A 25,662-nucleotide genomic window follows, 5' to 3' on the forward strand; every position below is an offset into this window, starting at 1 on the left:
AAACATCATTTAATTAGGAAAGATTTTTTCTTTGCTCAGGAGTATAGACGTTTTGGCTGGTTGAGTACTAGGTTAGGCTTTCAAATGTCTCTGGGAAGTACCTTCCTCTTTGTTGCTGGTGAGGTCCCTCCAGCTCCCTGGCATTCATTAATTAAAACCATTCAGGGATTCCACTGCTGCAATTCACAAATTGCTTCCATGCTTCACCAGGCTTGGCAGCTGCCAGAAAACAGGCCAATCTGGACTCATATAACATGACTGAGAGTTATGTCTTTGTATAACCTGTAGCTGCGGTAAAGAGTCTAAAGCCTTCCCCTCTGGAAAGAATAGAAACTCCTTTATTACCTGGGAGAAGTTATAAATGCAGAAGAAAGGTTTGATATAGGAAAGTGAGACTAAGCATAGGTCTTGCCTCCTGCGTTTATACAAATGGTGACAGTTTTCAGTTTATCATCTGCTTTTCAAGACTCTTCCACTCAAAGTTGTTGCTAATCAATTCAACCTAGGTTTTCCAGACCTAATTTGGTTTTCTATTATGTACAAGAAAGGAGTTAACATGGCTTTTTGTTAATGTGGATCCAGTAGTCTTTACAAAAAATTGCACCAATTGGTTTTAGGTAATTTACTGTAAACAAAAGACAAGAATAGCCTGCTTATGGTTGGAACTGGTCTGAGATCCAGAGGATCGGGCATCAGTCCCGAGCTGAGGGGTGACCTCATCACAGTCTACAACTTCCTCACGGGAAGTTTGCATAAAAATTAGCAGGGCTCATTGAAAGGGCTTTAAACTAGATTTGAAGGGGGAAAGGGATAAAACCAGGCTTGCTAGAGATAAGCCTGGGGGCAGCAGGCCAGTGTTTGAGGGACAGTGTGCTAGCGAGGTCCTTCAGTCTGTCACTGGACCAGACTCCCCTGGGAAGTGGTCACGGCACCAAGCCTGTCAGAATTCAAGAAGCGTCTGGATGACACTCTTAGTCATCCATTTAGTGTTAGGTAGTCCTGCGAGGAGCAGGGAGTTGGACTCGATGATCGTTATGGGTCCCCTCCAACTTGAGATATTCTATGGTTCTATGAATCTAACCTCAGTGCCATAGAGAACGGTTTGGATTCCAGGCTTTACACTGGGAAAAGAAGTTACAACCCTTCAGGGCAAATATGGAAAGAAACTGAAAGTAGATGGGATTACATTGTGATATCTTCATCTGCAACATACTAAATAAAGTTTGAACTTCTCCGCCCCTACGCTTAATGAGAAACAGGAAGCTTTATGGATTGATGTTTCGGTCTCTGATTCACTGCTTAAATTGTGTTTCACGTGAACTATTGTTGGAAATGTCATTTTGATTGAAGGAAGGGGAAGATAAGAATGCTGTTTTAATATAACTTGAAATCTTGATGGTAAAAGGTAATTTATATTTTCAGTAAGAGGCTTTCATCTTCATTGGAGTTTAATGATATTGATCTGATATCAGTACTAAGTATATATTCTTGAATTCTGACCAGATTCTGCTTCTGGTGGGAACCACAAATGTTTCACATTGTTCCAGCAAATGGAGCTCTTTCTGCGCATTTCTTTGGTTGGTCCGTTTACAAGTGGCTGCATTTTGCTGTTCTATGTGATAAATGCTTTTTTTTGGTCTATTTTAAGATACAATAGTTCTAAATTTTGTATTTGTGGCAATTGCTGTGCCCCTTCAAGGGTGTTTGTAGTCAAGTCATAGTAGTCGATGCTGGGTTTAGTTTTGTTTTTCCTTTTCTAACAGCTAAGAAACCAGTTGTGTTCCATGATTTATGGAAAAGTTCAAACCTTTCAAATTAAGTGAAGGGTATACAGCTTCAGAATGAATTATGTTCCTAAACATAATGAAAATCTCCATTTGAGAATGAGGCATGTCCCAGGGTTTGGAACAGAACAGAAGAAATGAGATATTCAAATCAAACCAGAAGTTCTTTTCACCTCATAACAATCCACATAGCCATGTTTAGAACAAAGCTTGTGTTTTGAGGGGCTGTAGATACTGACCTGTGTGCGCACAACTAGCTCTACACAGCTGGCGATTGATAAGACCACAGTCACAAAGCATGTGCATGCAGAACAGTGCAGGCAGTGCCCATTGCTAGCAGGCAAAGGGAATGCTCAACTAAGTCGTTTTTTATATTCTTTATATCTATAAAACAAAACTGGAAAGCTTCTGTTCAGTCTTTTTCTTTTTTTTTTCTTTTTTTTTTTTTTCCTTTTCACCAAGAGACCTCTAGGGTTTTATCTTAGAAGAAAGAACCCTTAGACAGAACCAAAGTCAATAACCCTCAAGAGACAAATGGAGACAGGAGAACTTAGCAGCAATTCCTTCAATATTTCACAAAAGACTAAAGACTGTGACATGACAAGAATAGACTATTGGATCTCTGAAATGATCTGAGAAATCAAATATGAAAGAGATGAGTTACCAGGTAGCCTTCACCTGCATTATTCAATGCCATATACATTGCTCTCTCCACAACTGATAACACTGTAAATAATAAATTTGGTATGTATTGTGGGGAAAAGTGCTGTATTCTTTTTGTTTAAACTTACTGTGTGAAATTCCTCCTTCATTAAAAACTGGCAGAAAAGCTGGCCCCTTTGGTGTGTCAGGATGGCAATGATTCAGTGTCTCAATTTACTTCTTTCTTTTCTTCCCCTCTCTAGGGTTGGATTGTGTTCAAGCGCCACTTTTGTTTTCTGTTGTTATTTCTCTATTATTTAATTTCTTACCAGTTATGCTCGTCTTCCTGATTTCCCATTTCATTCCTCAAGTTCTGTTATGATAGGTGGCAGAAAACAGGTCACCTGAGACTGAAGGAGAACAGTTTGGGGTATTTACTCTTTGTAAGACTGAATGTTCAGGCACCTTCCTCTGAATGTTCTGGTTCCCGTACTGTTTCAGGAGCCTGTCCGGCAATTTTTAACACTTCCTTTAGTGGAAATTTTGCTTTGGCTACAGTAGAATAAAACTGGTGGTAGAAAAGTTGATCTGAATACCAAATAGTAAAATTTCTTTCCTTAATTCCCTTGACATCTTGGGGAATTGCAAAGGATTAGCTGTTGATTTGGCAACAAACAACTGATAGGTAACAAAAATTCAGCTCCAAACTACTTTCAACCTCTTCTGACAAAAGAAACCATGTTAAAAGAGGGCAAAGGGCGGGGGAAGAATTTACGCTCAGATGCATCAAGCAGATCACTTTTTATTGACGTGACATTTGTACCTGTTATAGAAAGTGAGGTCTCTGTGAGAAGTTGTTAATATACCCGAGATCAGATGCATAGCAGCTTTTGTTTATATCCAGTGTCTGATATAATATTTATCATGAAGATACTGAAATCTGTAACAAGAACTGAAGGTTACCAAATGAACAGCCTGGATTAGGTAATATGATTATTAAAAAAGCAACGTGAAAATGACTTGCATACACTGTAAGCTGTCTGTCTGCAGCTAGAACTCCCCAGGGCATTTAAACCCGTATCCAAGTAGCTGGAGATGGAATTTATTCTTGTGGAGACTCATGAAGTGGGGGGAAGGGGCGGAATTCATGACTACGTGGCCTTTGAGCAAGAGCACACGGAAAGAAATTTGCATGAGGGGTGTGAATGAAACATAGTTGTAAGCAGAGTTTAGAACAATATTTTATGGCGTTTGTTTGTTTTTTACTTTTTGCTTGCAATGCTCTGTTTGCTTGCACTATGTAAAACCTTAATCTCGAGTTTTGCGAGGTGTAGCTTTCTTTTTTATTTTTAAGGCTGTCTTGTGTTGGGGAGCAAGGTGCATCACAGTGAAACGGTAGGACTGTCTACGTTGCTAGAGATAAAAAGTCAGAAGAATATGTATGCAGGTAGTGGAAAAGGAGCTGCACCTCAAGACCCAGGTGCTGAGAGTGCTTCCTACTGCTCTGTTAAGCACCAGTATGGGGACTGCGGCTGCCAAATATCAGCCTTTGGGAAGGAATTCCCTCTGGCAGAACAATCCTCTGTTCTTCCTGCTTAGCAGCAGATGGCAAAGAGGCAGCCCACATCACCAGGCAGACCTGGATATGCTGTGCCTCTTCAGGCTGAAGATTACTTTAATCTAGTAAGTCGTTGTTCATTTCAGTCATACAGATATTTGAACTGACTTAAAGTAAAATAAAAATTATTTTGGGGGTAATCCCTGCGTTTTTTCTGTAAAGCAAGTGAGCAGTGCAAACAAGGCTGATTTTATACAATATAAAACGTAGTAGCTAACATAGGTGAACTAAAGCTAAACTGTGAATATATTTCTGATATATTAAAGCATTGTTTTATATTGGCCAAGTAGGCTATTATATATTGTCATAATATTATTTCCAATAGTTTTCTAACATTGTTGTATTATGGCAGTGCCTATGGTAGTTTATGAAGAGAGCTATATGAGCACAGAATAGAAGAGAGCTCTGCATCATTCAGATGCTGCAATGAGGGAAGCGATATCTTTATTTAATCCTCTTGATTTACAGCTATGATTTTTTTTTTTAACTGGGCTGATTACAAGAGTATTTGACCACTTCACAGTCATTAACTCCTTTAGATGCATAAAGTAACAAGAGATGCCTCTCTGAACACAGTGAGCCTCTGATCGATACTTAAAAATGGCAGCACACTGGCTAATGTATTAAATAACCAAGCAGCACAAAAGTGCTCAACTTCTCTGAATATTGCACTGAGAAATATGTTTCTTTAGCAAGACTTCATGTTTAGAAGCAGTAGATACTGAAAGTGAGTAGGTCCTTTGTTTATCTTTACAAGTCCTGTTGTTTGATCATTACCCCAATTTTACAAAGAAGCTGAGGCACAGAGATGAAGCATTAATAAGTTTAGGAGTTAGAACCTCTTTCCTACTGTGTTTGATCTGGAAATCTGAGCTTTTTTCCCCACAGAAAGCACCACTTAGTCTGTTTAAATTTATTATCACATAATTTTATAGCTCTTTGACGATCCGAGATACTACAATTGAAATCATCCTAACATGTCTAAATAGAGAAAAGCTGCCTTAGTCAGGGGAGTTAAATATAGAGAGGTAGTGATGGTCCTGTCTTCAGTCCGGTACACTTTCTTAAAGTAGCGCTTTTTACAGCAAGGGGTTAATAGCTAAACTAGACAATATTGTCCAGTTGCACAAGTATCCCTATTTAGTTTTGCTAAGAATACTAAAGTTTCGGCACCTCACAGTCTGTATATTTTGAGCTGTAAGCAAGAGATCTTCCTATTTCTGCTGTCCTGGGCTCTTCTAAGTATATATTAAGCATTGCAACTAGTTGCCGAGTTCCACAATAATGGGTGATGTTGGCAAATATCCAAGTGATAGATCTGAGACTAGTGACAGATCTGAGAGCCAACGTAATCCATTCCTTTACTGCAGCTAAAAGTTGAATTTAAAATTACCAGCATGAAAAAGAAGCGTTCTTTTAGTAGAAATTGTAACTTGATACTGAGTTGGTGGTTGTTTAAAAATGGAGTTTCAAAAAGAAAAAAGTGTTATTGTCCAAAAAGAAAAAATTGAAAAATGAAGCTTGCACGCCAAATTGGATTGATCTGTGTTAGCAATAACAAATTCAAGCTGCATATAAACTTTATGCATCCTGCATGGTTACAGAGTGAAATCAATGATTATTCACTTGCTTAAATCAAAATTCTAATTAACATAATTAGCAGCAAAAAAAGCAGAAAATGTATGCTGGTTTTAGAAATTTGCGTCGAAGTAATGACGCCATTGCTGTACCTGCCATACTATACTATGTCAGAGTCAGGTGATCAGGCAGCGCTAGCTAAAGAACCTCTTGAATATTAATCCAAGATCAAATGATAGCTTGCACCTTTCCTTAACTCCATGTTTGGGAAATTTATCTTCCTTGCTATTTTGTTCTGTAATATTCCCAGGCTTTTTTCCTTCTAATGGTTCTGTTTCAGACAGAAAGCCACCAGAAATGTTTTTCTAATGACCTTTCCACTGGCCCAGTTAACAGGCTGATGAGATTCAAATAACAGCTGAAGATTGCTAAGAAATCTGAATAAACCTGATTTACAGCCATTTACAATAGTTGTATTTTTTCTCTTTTTATTTCCTATTTCTGTTTGATTAAAACCACAACATGAATAATGTTTTAGAAGGTGAAAAGTGAAATCTGATTTTCATGGGATTTAATCTGATGTGTGGGAAATGTAAAACTAATCCTCTAGGAGTGCTTTGCTTGAACTTACTGGCATGCATTTTCAATTCCAGTTTACTGAATGTGTTCTTCAGCTTCCTTCATTTATGGATGTGGTGAAGGAGGAATATTAGACATTACTTATCTTACTTGCCAAAGTTTCAGATTTTCCTGAGCCAAGTGTGAACAAAGAATTTCCTGTAGGAGAGTCTAATGTGCAATTTGGTGAGAATTTCAGAATTAAAACTGTAAGCTATGCTGTCTGCAGAATGAAATAACAGGGAGTCTTTATTCCATCATGCTTAGAAATGACTTCCTGAAAAAAGATACAGTATTCTAGGCTCTCATAGGGTATCACATTATTCATTCCTCTGTTTTCGAGTTAGGCACACAATAAAACGTTGATACAAGTAGCTATAATCAAGGAACATGTAAAAACTAAATTAGGGATCATCCAGATGAGAAAATTTTATTAACATCTTCATCATGAAGGGTATAGCCTCCATTTTTAGTCTCAGAAGCAGATTTCGATGTGTTTGTCAGTCATTTGTTACTCTTGATCTCTGGAGTCATCATAGAACAAACAAGAGAAATAGGAAAAAAATGAACATTTTCTGAAAACAAAGCACTTTTGTAAATATAGCCTGATCTGAAACCTCTTAATTCTAATGGAAAGGCGTGCTCTGACTTTCGAGAGGCGTGTTGGAGCTTTGCCTTAGTAATAGGTTGCCTGTCCATTCAGCTACATGAAGATACATATACTTGAATTTTTTTCTTTTGTTTTCATACTAGCTTGGACGGAAACTTCTTTAGTGTTAAGTAAATTGTATGTATGTATTTTGATGATTTACACATTACTACAGATAAAACATAAACTTCAGAAGTGTTGGAAAAACTGAAATGAAAGAGAGGAAGGAGTGACTTAGAATGCAGAAGAGCTATTTGTTGACTATAATAGTTAAGGTTTATTTGGAAAAAGAGTTAAAATACTTCAATTCAGAGGGAGGTTACAGAGCCGTTGACGTACGGTGCTCAGAATCATGCCTGCCACACTGTCATACCAAGAATGCCACAGTTATCTCTAGTGCCCTGCAGATGAAAAGGACAAATTCAGTCTCATTATTATACATTATGTTCTCTACTTGAAGAGGCTGCATGTTCCTTAGTCATGCCTATGAATTTAGTGCATGTAAGAAATTATATTGAGCACGATATGTAGACAACTGTGTCGACCCTTATACTTCTCTATACATACCTATATTGATTATAACAAGTATTAGAATGAAACTAAATTTGTGAGGGCTGTAAAACTTATCAATGGTAAATGAATTTGGAACTTCTTAGCGTTACGATTTTATTCACATTTTAATCATATTTTTATGATATTTACTGTGTTACTCCTATGACAATTGTAATAAAAGTGTGCACGCACAATCCATTAACACCTCTGCTTTTTACTTTCTTCATTTTCTTAGACAAGCCTCACTGAAATAGAAATTTGCCACACTTCTTCACCTCCTCGTTTTCCCCTCTTTGAAATAAATGTAGTTCATATGTAAGGATTGCTATGGGAGAAAATCTTTTTTATTTCCAGTAAAATGTGGGAGGGATGGAATGGTTGTACTGTATACATCTACATAAATGTTATGATGTTATCTTCAAGTGCACAATTATGTTTTAGTCATTCCTTCCCTTATATTCACCATCCATTGAGACCTTGCCTCATTCATTGCACAGGGTGACTTGAAAAAGGAACTGCAGACAAAGAAAGTCTGGGATATTGTTTGAATGCTTGTCTTTGCAACTGAAAGAACTTACATTTTTTGAGAGTAATGTGTTTTGGATATAATACATATACATTTTTTTTTCCTGCTATTATTAAGATGTTTAAACTCTGTCAGTGAGTACTCAGAACTCCCAGTAAAAACAGCCGGAGATCTGTCGATGGAGGGGAAGCAGACTATCGAGTTGGGCTCAGCAGTGCACCTGAGAGAGGAGGGTCCCTAGACCTTTTGTTTTTCCTCTGGCAGTAGGTAGTATAAAGAGGAGGGATGTTACAGACTACATACGCCAGATGCCCTGACTTGTGCTGCCATTTGCATATTTTACACTCCTTCCATTTCTCTCCACGTGAAACAGATATGCATTTATATGACTTTTGTTTCGGTTTGTTTTAACTTGGTATTGTTTATATAAGTTAAAAGGAGAATTGGTTAACTTGCCAATTTTTTCCTGCCTCAACTCTGAGAGATGTTTTTGATCTCCTTTGATGTACTCTTACTCTCCTCCCTCTGCATTTAATCAATGCTTCTGTATTCGCTTGGTCTTGTAGTTCTGTCCTTGCAAGCTTCAACAGCCTCATCATATTTGGTTCCGCTAAAGACCTCATGGAAAACACTGAAAAACATTCTTCTTGGAAACAACTCTGCCAACGTCTCATTGATTTCATTTGCATCAAATCATGATTTTTGGTTTCTCTTGTTGCTGACTCACCCTGTCCTTCTCTACCCCAGATACAGACAGTGGTTTCCTGACACCCTCTGTCATTCTGTCTTCCAGATTGGTGTTCTAGTTAGTAATTAGTCCTTGTCCTTGTGTCCCCTAGCTCTATGCCCACTCTGTCCTGAGGCAGTGATTCAGTAGCTCATTCTGCTTAAGTTGATTCTGTCCCTGTCGTTTGCTCCTGTGACTATTTATGGGGTTGCATGATAAAACAGATAGATTACTGATCTGTTTTAAAAATACGCTGCCTTTACCGGGAGGCTTGTTATTACCCTGGGAGTTAGAACCTGGTTCCCCGGAGATCTGTGCAGTGAGTGGAATTATACCAGCACAGCCGAACGCGTGTTCAGGGGATGGAAACCTGTGGCTGGGGACACAGGAGGCAGGAGCTTCCCGAGAAAGACACAGTTGCCAAGAGAAATGGCTGTGGAACAATGGTCTATTTTCTTTGTCATCTCTCCCCAGATCTTTTACTTTAATGATTACATTTAGCTAACTTTCTGAAAGTTAAAGGGCCTTTCAGCTCATCTGTTTTTGAGTGATCTCCGCCAGTCAGTATTAACCAGTCCCTCCAGAACAGGAGAGTGAAAAACAACTGTGCTTATTGACTTTCTCGTTTTAAAGGAGCGGAACTGTTTCCAGCAATTAAAGGTAATTTGAAGTTTTCTGGAAAGTGTAAAAATTGGAGTAAGTAATAATAGTCCCTCTTATTTCCCAGCCCTGCGGGGATTGAGCTGTTGCTCACTGACAGCTCTCTTTTTTATCCTTTCTGTGACCTCCAAGGGATTTATGACCCACAGTTAGAGAAAACAGCACTGATCTAGTGCCCTTCCTGGTCTCAGATGCCACCTTGCTGTGAATAAGAGGTGTCATATGCTCTTCTCTTATGACTCTTCTCTTTTGGAACACCATCATTCTTAGGAGAAACGCAACGTGCGGTATTGATACTACTAGGAGATTTATGGCAGGAATGTGAAGCCATGCATAAAGCTTGTTAAGCAGTTCAAGTTAACTAGGCACAAGAAAACAATAGATGGAAGCCCAGGATGTAAGATCCAATTGGACAGAACCTCAGGGCCAAGGGATGACAAGGGATGACGTAAAGATGGCACCTTCTTACCTAGTATTTGCTCTTAGTTGATCTTTGCAGTCTGTTTTACTGACAGAGATATGTGTTTTATAAAACTATGCCAAACCAGGGTTGCTATAGGAGGAGCTGGCTCCTGTTCCACTGTAAGCACTGTGACTTGTCAGGGATTTTATTTTTGGTGGGGATGATGTAAGGTGCAGAAAGTAAGTTGTTGAGCTGGCTTTCCAATGTAGAGTTTGTGATCCTGTTACTTACACGGCACGGGTGTTCCTCCCCATCAGTGGACAAACAAGACTGAGTTTCTCCTCTTACCTTTTTGGGTTTTTTTGCTTTTATTACTTACACTGGCCAGCAACAGGAAAGTTTCCTATTCTCTTGCCTTGCAGTCATACATGGACAGACACATTTTCTATCTTTATTTTAATAATTCCGCATGTCGTCCACAGAATGTCCCTGGTCCTCACTTTGGGTTTGGGTTCACTTTTAATGCTTTGCTAATCTACCTCAGTGCGATGGCAACACACTGGTAATGACCGTTAGATCCAGATGTAGTTTTTGTTGCTAGCACAGTACATCTGCTGCTGTAGAGGCTTTTTGCCTTTTGTCTTTTTCCCTTGCTGGTGCCATGCTTTTGGCTGTTTAATGGTTACTTTCCTATTGAACTCCACAGGGGAACATATCCCCAGACATTTCTCTAACCTCATCCAGAGAAATCTGAGAGCTCTTCTCCCTGTGTTCCCAGCAGGAGCTTCCTGCTTGCTTTTTATGTTTCAGCTACTACACACACATACTTAGGTTTGACTCCTTTGGTAAGAGCTAACCTAATGAGCTATCACAGAGAGCAGGCTAATGGCAGTGCAGCCTCATCCCCTTTCCCTATATAATTTTTCTTATCTACTTACGAAGTCTTTCTGCACTGTGTGATTAATTTCAGACTTCTAAATTAATCATTAATTATTACTTTTGGCTATTACTCTGAGTATTTGAGATCAGCATGGCCTTGTGCTGTCCATACATTTTTACATCAGTGTACTTAAATATAGTGCTATAAGTTATTGATCGGTAAACAACCACTGAAAATTTACTTCACACACAGGTCATTCTGTAGAGTACTGTTGTCCTGGGGAATAGCTGTTCCATCTCATTAAAATCGTCTTGTTTCCTGAGACATCACATATTTGGGGAACAGTGGGTCAAACCCACTGAGGGATATAGACCTAAAATGCATGCTTACATTCTTTCTCAGCATCTCTCTGGAGCTGATCCCAAACTGGCTCCATCTCAAATGTTCTTGCTGTTATTGCTTATCACAGTAAATGATTCCCATAAGAAATTCTAAGCGGTTTCCAGTGCTGCAGGACATCCCTCAATATCAGAGTGTGGCCTTGGTATGATGAAATAAAATGAGGTATATTCACTGATTTTTTTTTCCAAGTTTGTAACAAGGTAAAATTTGATACTTACATGCTATGACTATGATTTGATATGAGCCGTTAAATGGCTGGTTCAGTCATGCAGTATTTGCCTTCACCTTTCTAGAGAATAAGAGGGATTTTTCTTCTCTCATGTTTTACTTCCTGATTTCTTTTTTGTCAGCGTGTTCAGTCACATAATATGTTCAAATAACAAATGAATTTGACAATTAATTTCTGCTGTTACAATCCATATGATGTGGAATGTGTTCAGATATAACTTTGAGGGAACAGGAGAAAACCCCAAGAAAATCAGACAGATTAAACCTTAGACCAAAGTCAGCTCCTGCAAGGCACTGGACCTCTCCAACACATCCCCTCATCTTTGGACAACAGTTCATGTGCCGTTCCATTAAACAGCTAATTTTTATGAGCCCCAGAGCATTCACAGAAGTTTCATTGTACCGCTTCAAGTAATAAGAACATCTGATACTGTGAGGGTCTAAGTATTCTTATGTTCTATTTCAAGTTAGAAGGCTTTTGGGTGATCAGTGCTTTCTAAGATTCAGACCTCTAGCTTAGTGCTGCATTCCATATTTTTTTTGTGTCCAAAGGCTCAGATATTTGGCATAATATATATGTAAGAGGAAAATTTGGCTGCATTTTGAAACCAAGATTGTAGAAAATTATTTTGAAATAATCTTACCATATGCATTTCATTCTCTCTTGTCATAGTGCCTATTACACTCTGAGCTCATAAAGCACCTGGACATGTACTTAATTGATAAGTTAATCAGTAGTGCTGCTTTATTCATGACTCTCACATGTAATGAGGGAGCCATGAGGGAGCTAGAGCCATGAGGGAGCGAGAGCCATGAGGGAGCTAGAGCCTCTAAGACAGATGATGAGAAAATAAGAGGGAATATTAAAAATACTGTGTTTGACCTTGTTTCTTTTGGATGAAAGAAGAAAAACTAATATGGAGACTGCTTGATTTGGTATTGGTGGCTTAACGTATCCTGCTTTAATGTATGTCTTCAGAAAGCGTAGGGTTCTGAAGAGGAACTATGAAGATGGTGACCAGACTTATACAAACAGCAAGCAGCAAATGATCAGTGGTGAATATCCAGAATTGAATAGAATGGGAAAGGCTGCAAGTATAAGAAAACAAGAGAAGCATCTATACTGCTTCTTAAAGAGCTCTGCGATAATCTAGGTTTAGACATTTGGAAGTTTAAAATTTTAACTGCTTGCTTAAGTGATATATGCAGTGTGGGAGATGCAATTACATTGATGCAAGCATAGCTACAGCAAAAATATGTGCTGTAGACAAGTATTTAAAATGACAGTGGTGCATGCAAGAAACCTGACAAGTTGTGAAAATTGGAACTATATCGCTTCTTGCATGATATTCCGGGAACTATGTTAAAAGGAAACAGGACTAATTGTAATGAAACATGACCTCTCCACTGTGCCAAACTACTATAAACTGAATCTGACTGGCTGCTGCACTGGTGACATTTTCTAATCCAATTTAATGGACTCTAGCACTTGCCCGGGCAGCTGTTGAAACCTCCCATTGATTGCAACCTATGTCATCTTTTCATCTGCCTGTTTTGCATTTCAATTATCATCTCCACCTCGTTTTGCCTTTTCTGATCAGGTGGGTATCTAGCAAATGTCTACCATCAAAATAATCCCAATATTGCATGTAATTTCCTGTAATGATTCTATGCCACCTCCAGTTCACATTAGGCTCTTGTCTCAGTTAATAACTAAATCACACTTCACAGATAAAACTTGTTATTTACTCTCCGTGTTTCCAGGCTTGATCTGCTCATTGCTCCTCACTGAGTTTTGATTCTTTACTGCACTTTCATTTAAATCTGTGATGGTCAGAATCCCTCCTCCATGCATAGAACAATCATTTTTCCTTACTATATTCTTCATAAAAGAAAGTTGAAGTCTCAGCTCTTAGTTTGCAAGAGCACTAAGATGCCCAAATTTTCTTTTACCACTGTTTTATATTATACACTCTTGCTGTCCATGCCTAAGTTTAATGGTCTTTAAAATGAATACCATAATGCTTAATTCACTGGATTATTGTGATCTAATTAATGAATCCTTTGAAAAATCCTTTGAAGTTCTCATTTGTAAGGCGCTTTATAAATATGTAATAGTCATAGCAATAAATTTGTTTAATTTCCTGGGTTTCAATTCAATATCTTATGGATTTGGGACTTCTGATTTGTTTTATTCTCCCCACACATAGTGCTTCATTTTCTGGATCATAACTAAGTTATTTCACATCTCAGTTCTACCTCTAAGTAACGATTGTTTCTTCTGCATACATGTATCAAAGAGAATTTTAACGATTCATTATTCATATTCCATATGAACCACTGGAGTCCTTAATTATAAAATAAGCCTCTTGAAAAATGAAGATTATTTTCCTTTCAACTTGTCTGCAGTTTAGAAGCATGCAGTGAAAATACGCTGTTTTCAGATGAGGTATACTTCCTGGTGTGAGAGTCTTAAACGGGCCAAAACATGTGGAGTGTTATTAATACTTCTTGCTACTGTGAAATATTTCAAAGAGGGTACCAAAATCCCAACTTACTTTTTGACCTTAGCTTCATGCTTTTTGGTGGAGAGAAAAAACACCATACCATACAAGTGCTGTAGGTGTGCCATTGTTTATGAAACACAACTAAATCTAGGGAAACCATATAACAGTGCAGAATACAAAACTGTGACAGGAACTACTGAAGAACATTTAAATCCAACTGTATTTGTAGTTTTAGACTGATGTAATCTGATTTTCAACAGGTTCCTGAATTTGAAGGCATCATTCCTGTTCTTCTGAATGTTATAGGTTACTTAAGTATCATAAGTGAAGAATTCATAGAATCATAGAATAGTTTGGGTTGCAAGGCACCTTTAAAGGTCATCTAGTCCAACCCCCCCTGCCATGGGCAGGGACATCTTCAACTAGATCAGGTTGCTCAGAGCCCCGTCCAACCTGACCTTGAATGTTCCCAGGGATGGCGCATCCACCACCTCTCTGTGCAACCTATGCCAGGCTTTCACCATCCTCATCGTAAAAAATTTCTTCTTTATATCTGGTCTGAATCTACTCTCTTTTAGTTTAAAACCATTCTCCCTTGTCCTGTCGCAACAGGCCCTGCTAAAATTTCTGTCCTCATCTATCTTATAAGCCCCCTTTAAGTACTGAAAGGCTGCAATAAGGTCTCCCCGGAGCCTTCTCTTCTCCAGGCTGAACAACCCCAGGTCTCTCAGCCTTTCCTCATAGGAGAGGTGTTCCACCCCCCTGATCATTTTTGTGGCCTCCTCTGGACCTGCTCCAACAGGTCCATGTCTGTCCTGTGCTGAGGACCCCAGAGCTGGACGCAGCGCTGCAGGGGGTTGCAGCAGAGCAGAGTCAAGGGGCAGAATCCCCTCCCTCGACCTGCTGGCCACGCTGCTGGTGATGCAGCCCAGGACACGGTTGGCCTTCTGGGCTGTGAGCGCACATTGCTGGGTCATGCCCAGCTTTTCATCCACCAGTACCCCAAGTCCTTCTCGGCAGGGCTGCTTTCCATCCCTTCATCCCCCAGCCTGTATTGCTAGTGGGGGTTGCCCCAACCCAGGTGCAGGACCCTGCACTTGGCCGTGTTGAACCTCAGGAGTTCACATGGGCCCACTTCTCGAGCAAATTATCCATTTCAATTTCCTTCCTATACTAAAATCTACTCCATTTTTGTATGTAACAAGAATCTAGCCTCACAATGTAAGTAAATCTCATATATAAGTAAAAACATGGCTTATTAAATGCTTGTAAGATCAGGACCCAGGAACGGCGTCCTCCTCCTGTGTTATAGCAAAATACTCTATTTTATTTATATCTTATTTATACTTTTAGCTTGCCTTAATTTCAAATTATTCCATTAGCAAGATCACAAGAATGAAGAAGTAGGACATTTTAACAGCTGAAGTGGCTTTTCAGAAAATTGCACAAGTTATTGGCATCATTCACAATTTGCCTGGCACCGTTATATCTAATGTAAGATGACTAACTTCATTAAGGCTGAAATATTAGCTGTAGGAGGGGCAGCCAACTGAGGCTATAGTTCTCTATCCAACTGTTGCTTAATCATTTCTATTTATCAGTCAAGAAAGGATTGCTGCAGAATTAAAAAACATTTACTTATCTATACAAATATAGACATCAGCAATTGCTATGAGTTTATGAAACTAAAAGAACAGAAGAGGCAGAAAGTTTGTAATATGTCTGAGAACAATATTAGAATTATTTGAGTTTAGGGAATAAAATGGGGAAAATATTAATAGACTGTCAGAGAATAACACTTGTAGTACTATAGCAGGAATTACTCTGCATATCTTTCACGCTCCTTTACGAATATTGGAAACACAGCGTTTGCAAACTTTAATTAAATCCTCACTGCTCCATTGAGAGTTAACATTTTTAACCCTGCTGTAATGAAAAGCTGTGTAGTAGTATATGTTTTATAGAATTAGAAACTGTCTCCTAATCTTGAAAATGGAAAAAAAAGATGAATACAGCCTTTTTTCTATATTTAACTTATAGCAGTACCTCAGGCATTTAAATATTTACTTATGTAATCATATTAATCACTGAGATAAGTTTATATCATGATCAAAATAATTATGAAGTCATGAAGTCTAAAATTTAAGAAACATTTTATAAAAGATGAGAATAAATTTTCAAATCTAACTTTTTAACCTTTAGCTACGTAGTTTGCACTCACAAATGGCTGCTTGCGGGTGTAATGCAGGTTTATAGTAGGTATATAGTTATCTATTTTTGACATGAGGTTCACACGGTAGTTTCACATGCTGTTGTTAACTTTGTTGTTCGAAGAGTATATGTGATATTACAGTTTTGCATATTTTCCTCAGTTTCCTGTAATTTGAGAAGCAAACAATGAAGGAATAAATAACACATTGATTTTATTTTATTTAAGGTCTGTCAAGGCTCCGCTTTCTCAAAGGGCTGATACAGCAACATCTGTAATGGGTGCCAATGACTGGGCCTAGGCATAGGCATCTGGTTTGAAAATTCTGGCCCTTGGTTAATTCTGTGAAAGCCCATCGGGTTTGAGAGACATTAGATTTACCGTAGCCTGAATCTTGATGTTTTACATTTCTTTCTTCTAATAGCTCTACATTAAACACAATTACTGTACAAAGGACTTTTTAAAATGGAAAAATACTGTTGAATAGATAATAGATATTTAAAAAATAGAGAGCATGAGGAAATGCCGTGCAAGTGGTAGTTTAATTCCTAAGCCTTTTTGCTCTGTTTTTATTATTCTCTGTAGTTAAATATTAATAAAATCGGTGCCACTTAAGCAAAGTCATTCGTATCATCTCACTAGCCTACATGGAATTAAGGAAGAATGAACTTCAGCTCTCTAAGTGAGCAGGAGATAACAATGCAGCACGACACAGAAATGATTGAATTTGCCAGCAGTGTTTGTGCAATGCTTGCTAATTTACAAGGGCATTTTCAAGTGATTCAGGGACTGGGATTCCTTGGGGGCAGTTCACTCGGGCACTGAAACTGAATCAATGCTTAAATGGTTTTACTTTTAGAGTGGTTTAGAAAAATCGTAAGTAAATAGAGGTTTTCATAATTAATACAGTAACTGCAAATCATGCAAGGATCATTTGCTTTTTGAAAGGAGAAAAAACAGTGTTCTCATTTGGCTGGGCATCTTGCACTGTGTTTGTCAGAACTGTGAAGAAATATAAAATGCAGATTGCTGGATTAAGACAAGACCAATTACTCACTGATCTGGATGAATCCACTCTCTCTTTAGTAGATAATGCTTCTGCTGTGGAGGAAATAAAATGAGCTGGAAATCAGAGATCCGAATTCTCCTCTCTGCTCTGCCACTGTGCCAAGGCATCCCACCTTTCCCTGCTTCGGTTCCCCTTTGGCTAGAAACAGGAGGTGCAATGACCCCTTGCAAAAGAACATCCGAGTACTTAATTTTCAAGACGCAATGTGTTATTTCCACCCTGTAAGGTATATTTCCACCCTACAGGAACTCCTATTGTTTTTTCCTTCGTAACATCCCTAATATGTTTTAAAATATGACTGTTAATGTTTTGCTGCAGTGCCAACATTTCAGTAGAACAGCATAAGGGAGATTGCTTTGCTCCTGTATTTGTACTCGTTCTGTATATTTACAAAGAGGGACAGGCTGCTAGACATTTGCCATGTTGATGCAATAAATACTTGTGCTCACTTGATTGCTGTAAAATCTAATAAAGCAGGAATTTTGGGGCTGGATGTCTCGTTTCGTGACAGGAAGGAAGGTGACATTCTGGCAAAAGCATAGAGTGGGAGCAAGAGAAAAGTCTTCTGTTCCTACCTCCTTGAGTTCCTGCGTGTTTTTGAAAGTCTAGACAAAGTCAAATCAAAAATCCTTTTTTATTTTTGTGAGCAATGATTTTCTTTGGTAAACCATTTCTTCAGTAAAACTGCTCAGGCTTCATCATTGCTAGTTGCCACCTTTGTGTCTATACTAACTCTTTTTTTTTTCAAACTTTCTTACCCTACATAAGATAATATGTAAATAGCATATTTACGGAGTACTCAAGGACTTAAATATCTTTCTCTTGCAAAACCTCTGGAGAGAAAGATATAAAATGCAATTCTAAAAACCTCTAGGGCGATGGAAACTCCAAAATGACAATCCCTTGTCATTGAAACAAGGCAAAAATATTTTTGTCTCGGGCTTCTTTCTATGAGCTCTTGAGATTTTCAACATTGCAAAAGGGGATCCTGGAACAAGCAAGGTTGGCGGTTGCCTGAAGGAGCATACTGGTGAAGACAGAAAAGCAGCGATGCTTCCTCTGTCTCATATATATATAGCCAAACATTAGAAAGTGAAGCCATTGTTCTTACTAAAGAAGTAGTTCAGACTCTATGGGATGAAGACTATTGCTTGACTCTTAATGTTGCTGCTGTTGCCTATTTTACCTGCCCTTCCAATTCCTTGAATTTTCCTTGACTGCCCTAGTTGTGCAGTAAAGAAAAATTCTCACAGGGTCATTTGGCTGAATCGGGGTAAGGCCCCTCAGCTTCTGCCAGTCTTAATACTTTAAAGCTGTATAGTTTTACCAGATGAAGCTTCTTCCCCACATCGGTGTCCTTGACTCCATCCAGCAGACTCTGAAATTGCTAGCTGTGCTAAACTTTTGGAACAACAGACAACTTCTGTCTCTGAACTAATGTTGCTTTTTGCTAGGCTTATATTACCTAGAGAAAGGCTGCAAGAATTTTTTTTGAAGTTTTTTTACACATACTTGTTAAGATTTATTTTATTTCTATTTTTTAACTTTAGGCAAAGTCATTCGGTTCATTTCCTTGTAGAAGTAACTCAAAAGTAAAACTAAACTGAAAGGACGGCTGGGTATTGAGTAGCACTGATGATTAGTGGCCTGCTGCCTCTGAAAACTGCAAGTCAGATATGAAATGTCTTTGATAACATAACTGGAATTTCATATTTTAGTTCATATACGTATACACATGTATATTACTATATGTGTATGCTTTCTTCCTGACGTACACGTGAACTTTCCATGGAAATTTTTGTTCAATGCTGAAATGTTTTCAATTAAAGGAGTTATGTTTTAATTTCTGTTGCTGTAACAGCCTTTGGAGCATACGAAATGACACTGAATTTGACAGGAGACTCAGATCCAGTGGCTAGATATTCGCACAATGGTTGAGATTCAAATCAGAGTATGTCAGTCATGTTTGGGGAGCTGGTAGTAAATATATTGAACTAATCTCAGAAGGAAGTTGGTTTAAACCAGCTGATGCTTCCCATAAGGAACAATTACCATGTTTGAGAACATAATTAAAGGTAGAGTCTCTGAGGTCTGGCTTGACTGCAAAGTCTGTGTAAAAACATAGGCTTTTACTTTTTCTTCCTTCCTATTCTTACCTCCTATTCTATTCACGTTGAAGTGAATTTCATTAGATCTTTACTTTGAAACCTACTTTTATTTAGTTCAAATTTATAAAACCATATTATCTATTTCAGTTTTCTGTGTAAAAGAGGCACAGTGTGAGATCCATCCTACTTTGACTTACAGAAATAATTCCATATGAATTATTACTGGAGAGCTCTACTGTACCCAGACAAATGGCTGCAAATCACCTCTCTGACAGACGATATTTCCCTCTGTTGGAGGTTATTGCTACATATCTTTCATAGTAATCAGAAGTTTGAAAACACTCAACCACTTAGTGGATATGTGGCAAACTGTGTATGAACAGCATTAGTGGCTAATTTCTTCCATTTTGGAGATGTCACTCTATAAAATAAGGGGGAAACCATGCTGGGCTCCAGGGCAATCTACACTGCAGCAATGTACAGTTGGTCACTAACCAGGAGTGACACCAGGCAGAGCCATGCATTAGAGTTTTTATCCACATCATTAAACAACTGGACTTTTGCCCACAAGTTAGAGCAGAAGACTGATGCCAGTGACTTTGGGTCATAGTTGTGCTCCTGATTTATTGCATGGCATTAAGCAAATCATCTTGCATCTGTCCTCACTTTTAAGGTCAATTTTAGGGTAGAATTCTTTCAGCATTACCATCACGATTTGGACTTCCAGATGTTACTGCGTTATATGTAATAATTGTAATGAAAAATAACATAGTTCACCTTTGCATAAGAAACATTTGAGTGCGAAGTATAGATTATCCTCGATTGAATAGATGAGTCTTGAATAGGTAAGACCAACCTGTTATTGTTCAGATAGACCTAAGCATATATTACCTCTGGCTCCAACCCATGTTATCAATCATCTCAAATGATACAGTCGCTGTCTTTGTCTTATCATTTGAGAATGGAAAAAGTTCTGTTCATGTGGGGAATACAGTAGCTTCACCCCTATCTTCTTTTCTTTTTAGGTGAGTCATAGACATTAGCCAATGCATAGAGATTAGTCAGCTGCTTGTTTGTATTTTCAGAATGGGGACAGGCCTTAACGAAAAAGAAAGTGCTACTGGCTGTAGAGTTAAGTGAGAGCATAAGGCAGTTTTGCATGCAGCTCACTGCTTTTAAACAATAGAAACAAGGGTTTTTTTATTGAACAGTAGAGATATACCAGATCTATATGTCTGACTTTGATTATGGAACCATGAAGAAGACCTTTCACTTAGATAATTCAGCCCAGATTTTACACTAGCCTTATATGTCCTGAGTCAAGACTGTAGGAGCTGAGCAAGCTTGGCAAGAGCAGTCGTGTGAAACAGAGCTTATTGCTAAAATGCAGGCACTCCCAAACCATGGTCTTACATATCCAGGGCAACGTAAGATACACAGCCAATTCTCTCTGCTCGGCTCCTTTGAACATCTTAGCTTTAATGTAATTAAGCAACATAGTGAGCTCCAGTCGCCTTGATGGTTTGAGTCTCATGCACCTAGCTGACAGTTTTACTGTGTTTCTGCATTATGTCTCTGCTTTGGTAAGGCCCAGATACATTTAATTAGCAGGTTGTTTGATCAATTAGATAATGAACCCTAAAGTCACCTTCTTGCTTATATGTGCTTTGAACAATTTTAATCTTAGTGACAGCTCCTCTAGAAAGAAAAGGGGAGAAACCAATGTAATTAAGAAGTGAGTGCACAAAAATGCCTATGTGACTCGGCAGCATAAAACTAAAAATACTTTGAACTCTGAAACATAGAAGACATAGAGTTCAGTGGATGTAAACTCTGAGGTCTTCAACTGAGTTATCCTTTGTTTATGTCTAGGTCTATGGTGAATAGGAGAGAGAGATTTGAAAGCATTTGATGTTGAATCGTCTTTGCTCCCACTTCATTGATTTCTCTAGCACCAGAGTTAGGCTAATGCTCAGTGGAAATTTAATGTTGTTTAGTGCCTATGCGGTACTGTCGTAAAATGCTCCGAAGTCTCTAATGAATAGGTAAAAAAAGAAAAACAAGAAAAAAACCCATAACCACTTACTAGAAAACACTTAGAAAAATTCCTAAGCGTCGGGATGGAAATAAGTGGAAGTTCCCCTTCAGACAATCAGAAATTGCCCCAACTTTGTTGAATTAGTGGAATTGGGAACAAGGATGGGTCAGGGTTCGTCTTGGCTTGTGAGATTATGAGAAGGCCATATTATGCCATGCCATAAAAATAAATACTAGAAAAAAAAGAAAATGTAAGCCATTTTGAGATGCTGGCTTATCTCCCTACCTTTAGGTTTTGCTCTGCTTCTGTATACGTGCTCTGCAATTTCAGCTGTTAGGCAATCTAGAGGATGTTCCCCTATACTGAATCTTGGGGTATAAGTAAAGAATTAATAGTTAATGCAAAATAAGTTGCAGTGGCAATTAACATGTCCATTTTTTAATAACAACAGTCACTAAATCAAGGATTCAAACACTGAGGTAATTCCCCTGCTGGCATCTAAACTTTGGCCAAATACATAAACAAGGATGAAAGGAAACATTTTTTCAGCTCTTTAAAGTGATTTAAGAGGTGGAAACAGTCCAGAAGGGGTGGGAATGAGAAACAAGGATTTGTATGTGTGCACGGGTGCATATGTGTGTATGTGTTCGAATATATGTGTGTATAGCACTCTCATATCAAATATTCCTGTTCATTGTGTTTTCTTGTCATGAAGGTTAACTTTGAAACATGTTTTGTGGAGAAAGAAATCCACTGTTTTCTATTTGTCTTCTTATTTTACTGTGTAGCATCGATAGGATATAAGCTGTTCAACAACAGGAAAATAAATTATTTCTGTCTGCGCTAGTGGTGAATAGTGTGGAATCCTATTATTACTTAGATATTTTGTCTATACTACAGTAGTGAATGGGGTATTGTCTGGTAGAGTTCCACTGGAGATACTTGATAGGGTTTATCTTTCAGACCCCTAGACCACCTGAAGGATTGTTTATTATTTTGCTCTGTTATTGGAAAACATCTCCACTGACTCAACAAATCTTTCTACACCGCTTGAATTAAGAGAGATTTCCTGAGGTGTGGGTTTATTAAAAAAAAAAAAAAAAAGATACTGGATTTGTTAAAAGGAAATTATTAATGTAATTAGCTGGTACCAGCAACATTAAAACATCCCACTCAGTATGCAGATACCAATCCAGTTAGGACAGGATAAATTATGTTCTCTTGACTCCACCACCACCGAAGTTAAGTATTTAAGAGTTTTGTCTTGAATATTATTCGCGCTTTGTGGGATGTGTTCTCCATTTTCTTTCTGTGCTTTAGTCAGGCACTTGTTTTCAGATTTAAGTCCCAAATTCATGCAGAAATGGAAAATCAGAAAGGTAAACCTCCTCAAATCTAACAAAGTCAGTTTTGTATTTGCTCTTTCCATTTTCTTTTCATATCACTGTGCTATCTCCTTTTTCATTTTACGAGGAGGTCTCTCACTTAGGAAGATTAGTCCTTTGGAAGATCTGATCAACATGTTCCCTGTGATGTACGATATTGCTAATATTTCTGGTCTCTGACATCCTTTCTTAACAACAGGAACATAAGAATGGTCTTTCCAAGTCAGAGCATAGATCCATGTATTCAGTGTCTTTTTCCTGTAGTGGCACGGTGTAGATCTGTAGGAAGGAATATAGGGAAAGAACAAAAACATAATAATAATTTATTGATTTACTCTCCAGTATTTTCAACTTGAGACTTCTTTGGGGTGTCATTTTTGTGGTACCCTTGATAGTTTTTCATTCTACTAGCTTGTCCCCTCAGTTTTTGATGCAAGGTCACCCAAGTAACTGCTTTTACCATGATGAATGCCTCTTAACATAAGCATGGTTGTACTGGTTCAGTATCACCACAGGATTGTCTGTGCTGGTGTTCTGTTTCCAGAAGGAATTATATGAACACACGGAAGAGCTAGAGCTGGTCCACTGTTTATGCTTCTTCCCTAACTAGGTACTCTTCAGTCTCTGACTGTTTTCAGCTCAGATGAATTTCTGAGCCTGAAGTGGGTTTATATTTAATAGCCCTTACTGGATTGCTCTTCCAAATACTTGTCCAGCATCCATTTGTTTAACTATGTGCTTTCTGAAAAACTATTTCCTTTTGAGTCCTGATACATTCACTTCATACTTTCTAATGCTTGTATAGAGAGAAGCGGCAAAAACTGGTCAATTCCTTCTCATTATTTCTATATCATGTGTTGTTTTATGGGCTTCCATTATTTTACCCTCCTTTGTTTCTTTTACGGAATTCTAGTCCATTTTGTCATGTCCCATATAGAATCTGTTCCATGTCTTTCATCACCTCAGCTACTGTTCTGTAAACTTCCTTCAGTTGCACTATGTCCTTTCTAAAATGTGGCACAGTGTTCAGGAAGTAGGAATGCCAAGCATTTAAAGAGGGAATAGCAATGTTTTTGTTTTCTATTCTTTCCCTAATAATTCCTGATGTTAATGTGCATTTTTGACTGCTATAAAATTGTTTTTGTAGCGTTACCCATTATAACTTCACAATTCTTCTCTGCACAGCTTTTCCCCTGCATTACGGAATGCATTTATCTGCATTGTCCTCGACCTCCTGCAGACTATCCCATTCTTCCTATGTATGCCCATTCCTTTATGCAGTAAAACTGGCTGGATGCTGAAATGCATTACTGCACAAATAAAAAAAAAAAGAGAAAAAAAATATTAATTGCAGAATGAACTTTACAAATTCCATGTGACCTAGGAAGTCTGAGATATTGTTTCAAGCAAACTGAAGTGAGAAAAAAAAACCACTAAGATTCCTGAGCTGCTGAGGAAACCAGTATTCCTTCTTATATAAGCCTTGGTGCAAAGATGGGCAACAAGAAACTCTTGGAGAATCAGTTTAAGCCAGACTTACAGAGCTTCAAGGGAACGTGCTCCAGGGCCACCAGGTCCCTCACTCTGCAGCAGGCAGAAGGATGGTCTTAGATATTGTCTCTAAATAAGGCTGACACGCTTTCTGGGCTTCCCACTCCACTGGAAGCCCTGACAAATTTGTCTTATTGCCAAGGATTTTGTGAAAAAAATAATGTCTTGTAAAATTCCTGACCAGTCTTATTATTCAGCCCACTAAGCATAAAATCAAATCTAGGAGGTGGCCATTAACTCTCAGGGCAGCCTGGCTTTATTTTATTAAAAACAGCAAAAAACAGTGGATATTTACACACGGACTGTAGCTGCTTCTGCAGCAAATCCCAGTATAGAAATGTGGCCAGTAGTCATTTCAAAGTACAGAAAGCATCATGACTGACTGCAGGATGGTAATGTAATTTGACACTTAGAAATAATATCTCATTATAAAATCATAAGAATTGTCAATAGCAGCACAATGACTCACTGAGGCAGGTAACTCATTATTATGACCTAAATAAAGGAAGTAGGAATGGCTCTGTTGAAGAGGAAAGATTAAGGCATCCTGAGGGAGGAAAACTACCAGCAGCTAAGTTTGAGGAGGTCTATATAGAGACATTCATATTTTTAAATGTTAAGCTATTTTGTTATTTTTCATGCAATAACAAAGCCTAACCACAGGGAAGGCATGAATTTTGGACTCTGCCTTGAGTATAGAGAATCCTGGGAAACATGCCTGCTCACACAGTGTTGCTATAATAACGTAAATTATTAAAGCTGACAGATTTTTTATAGCTAATGCATGTGCTCTTTGCACTCTGCACTTTCTTCAGCTTCGACAATGAATAAACACCAATCAGGTTTTGTTTCTGCAGTTCATGTGCCAACACAATGCTGTTATTTGTGATCCTAGCATTGCAGGAAAATGTTAAAATATGAAGAAGAAAATGTGAAAAACAGGCAAATAATCTCTTGGGTTTAAATTAAATTTTCTGTTGACAGTACATTCTTGTAATATTCCTTTCTTTAATGGAAAACATAAATGTCTACACAATGCAAAATTTAAATATATGTCCAATGGCTTTGATAATCTCATTATTAAGATTGACATTGCTCTTCATGATCTTTCTAATAAAGAAAAATTAATTTTTGTTTGTATTTAGGAAAAAACCATATTTTTAAACTGAGATCTTAAGCACTGGAAAGATTTATGAAAACAAGTGATTAAAAAAATGGTTTGCCTTTGAGCTCAAAAGAAAAGGAATTAGCAGATGCAAAAATAATTTTGTCAGTCATTTCTATATCTTACTAAATTTTTGAATGCTTAAATCCTATTTATATGGATAAAATATATAAAATAAAACACAATAAAACACAACTTTAAAATAAATTTTGAGCGTGCTGTGTTCGGGCACTTAAGCTTGCATTCTAAGGGTTAACTTTCTTTAAAACAATTAATCGAATAGCATTTGGGAGCTGGGCATTGATTTTAATGAAATCAGCTAGCTAGGGTAAGTAAATTTGTAGAAATGCTAGGTAACTTAGA

The 25,662-nt window shown here is 38.0% G+C and overlaps 1 protein-coding gene across 1 annotated transcript in view; it reads left to right on the forward strand.

Annotated features, from left to right (window-relative positions):
- The window catches only part of LRRC4C (leucine rich repeat containing 4C), a 95,808-nt gene that overhangs the window by 42,593 nt on the left and 27,553 nt on the right, over window positions 1–25,662 (forward strand). The window lies entirely within an intron of this gene.

This window comes from Calonectris borealis, chromosome 5, assembly GCF_964195595.1.
Source record: "Calonectris borealis chromosome 5, bCalBor7.hap1.2, whole genome shotgun sequence".
NCBI lineage: Eukaryota > Metazoa > Chordata > Aves > Procellariiformes > Procellariidae > Calonectris > Calonectris borealis.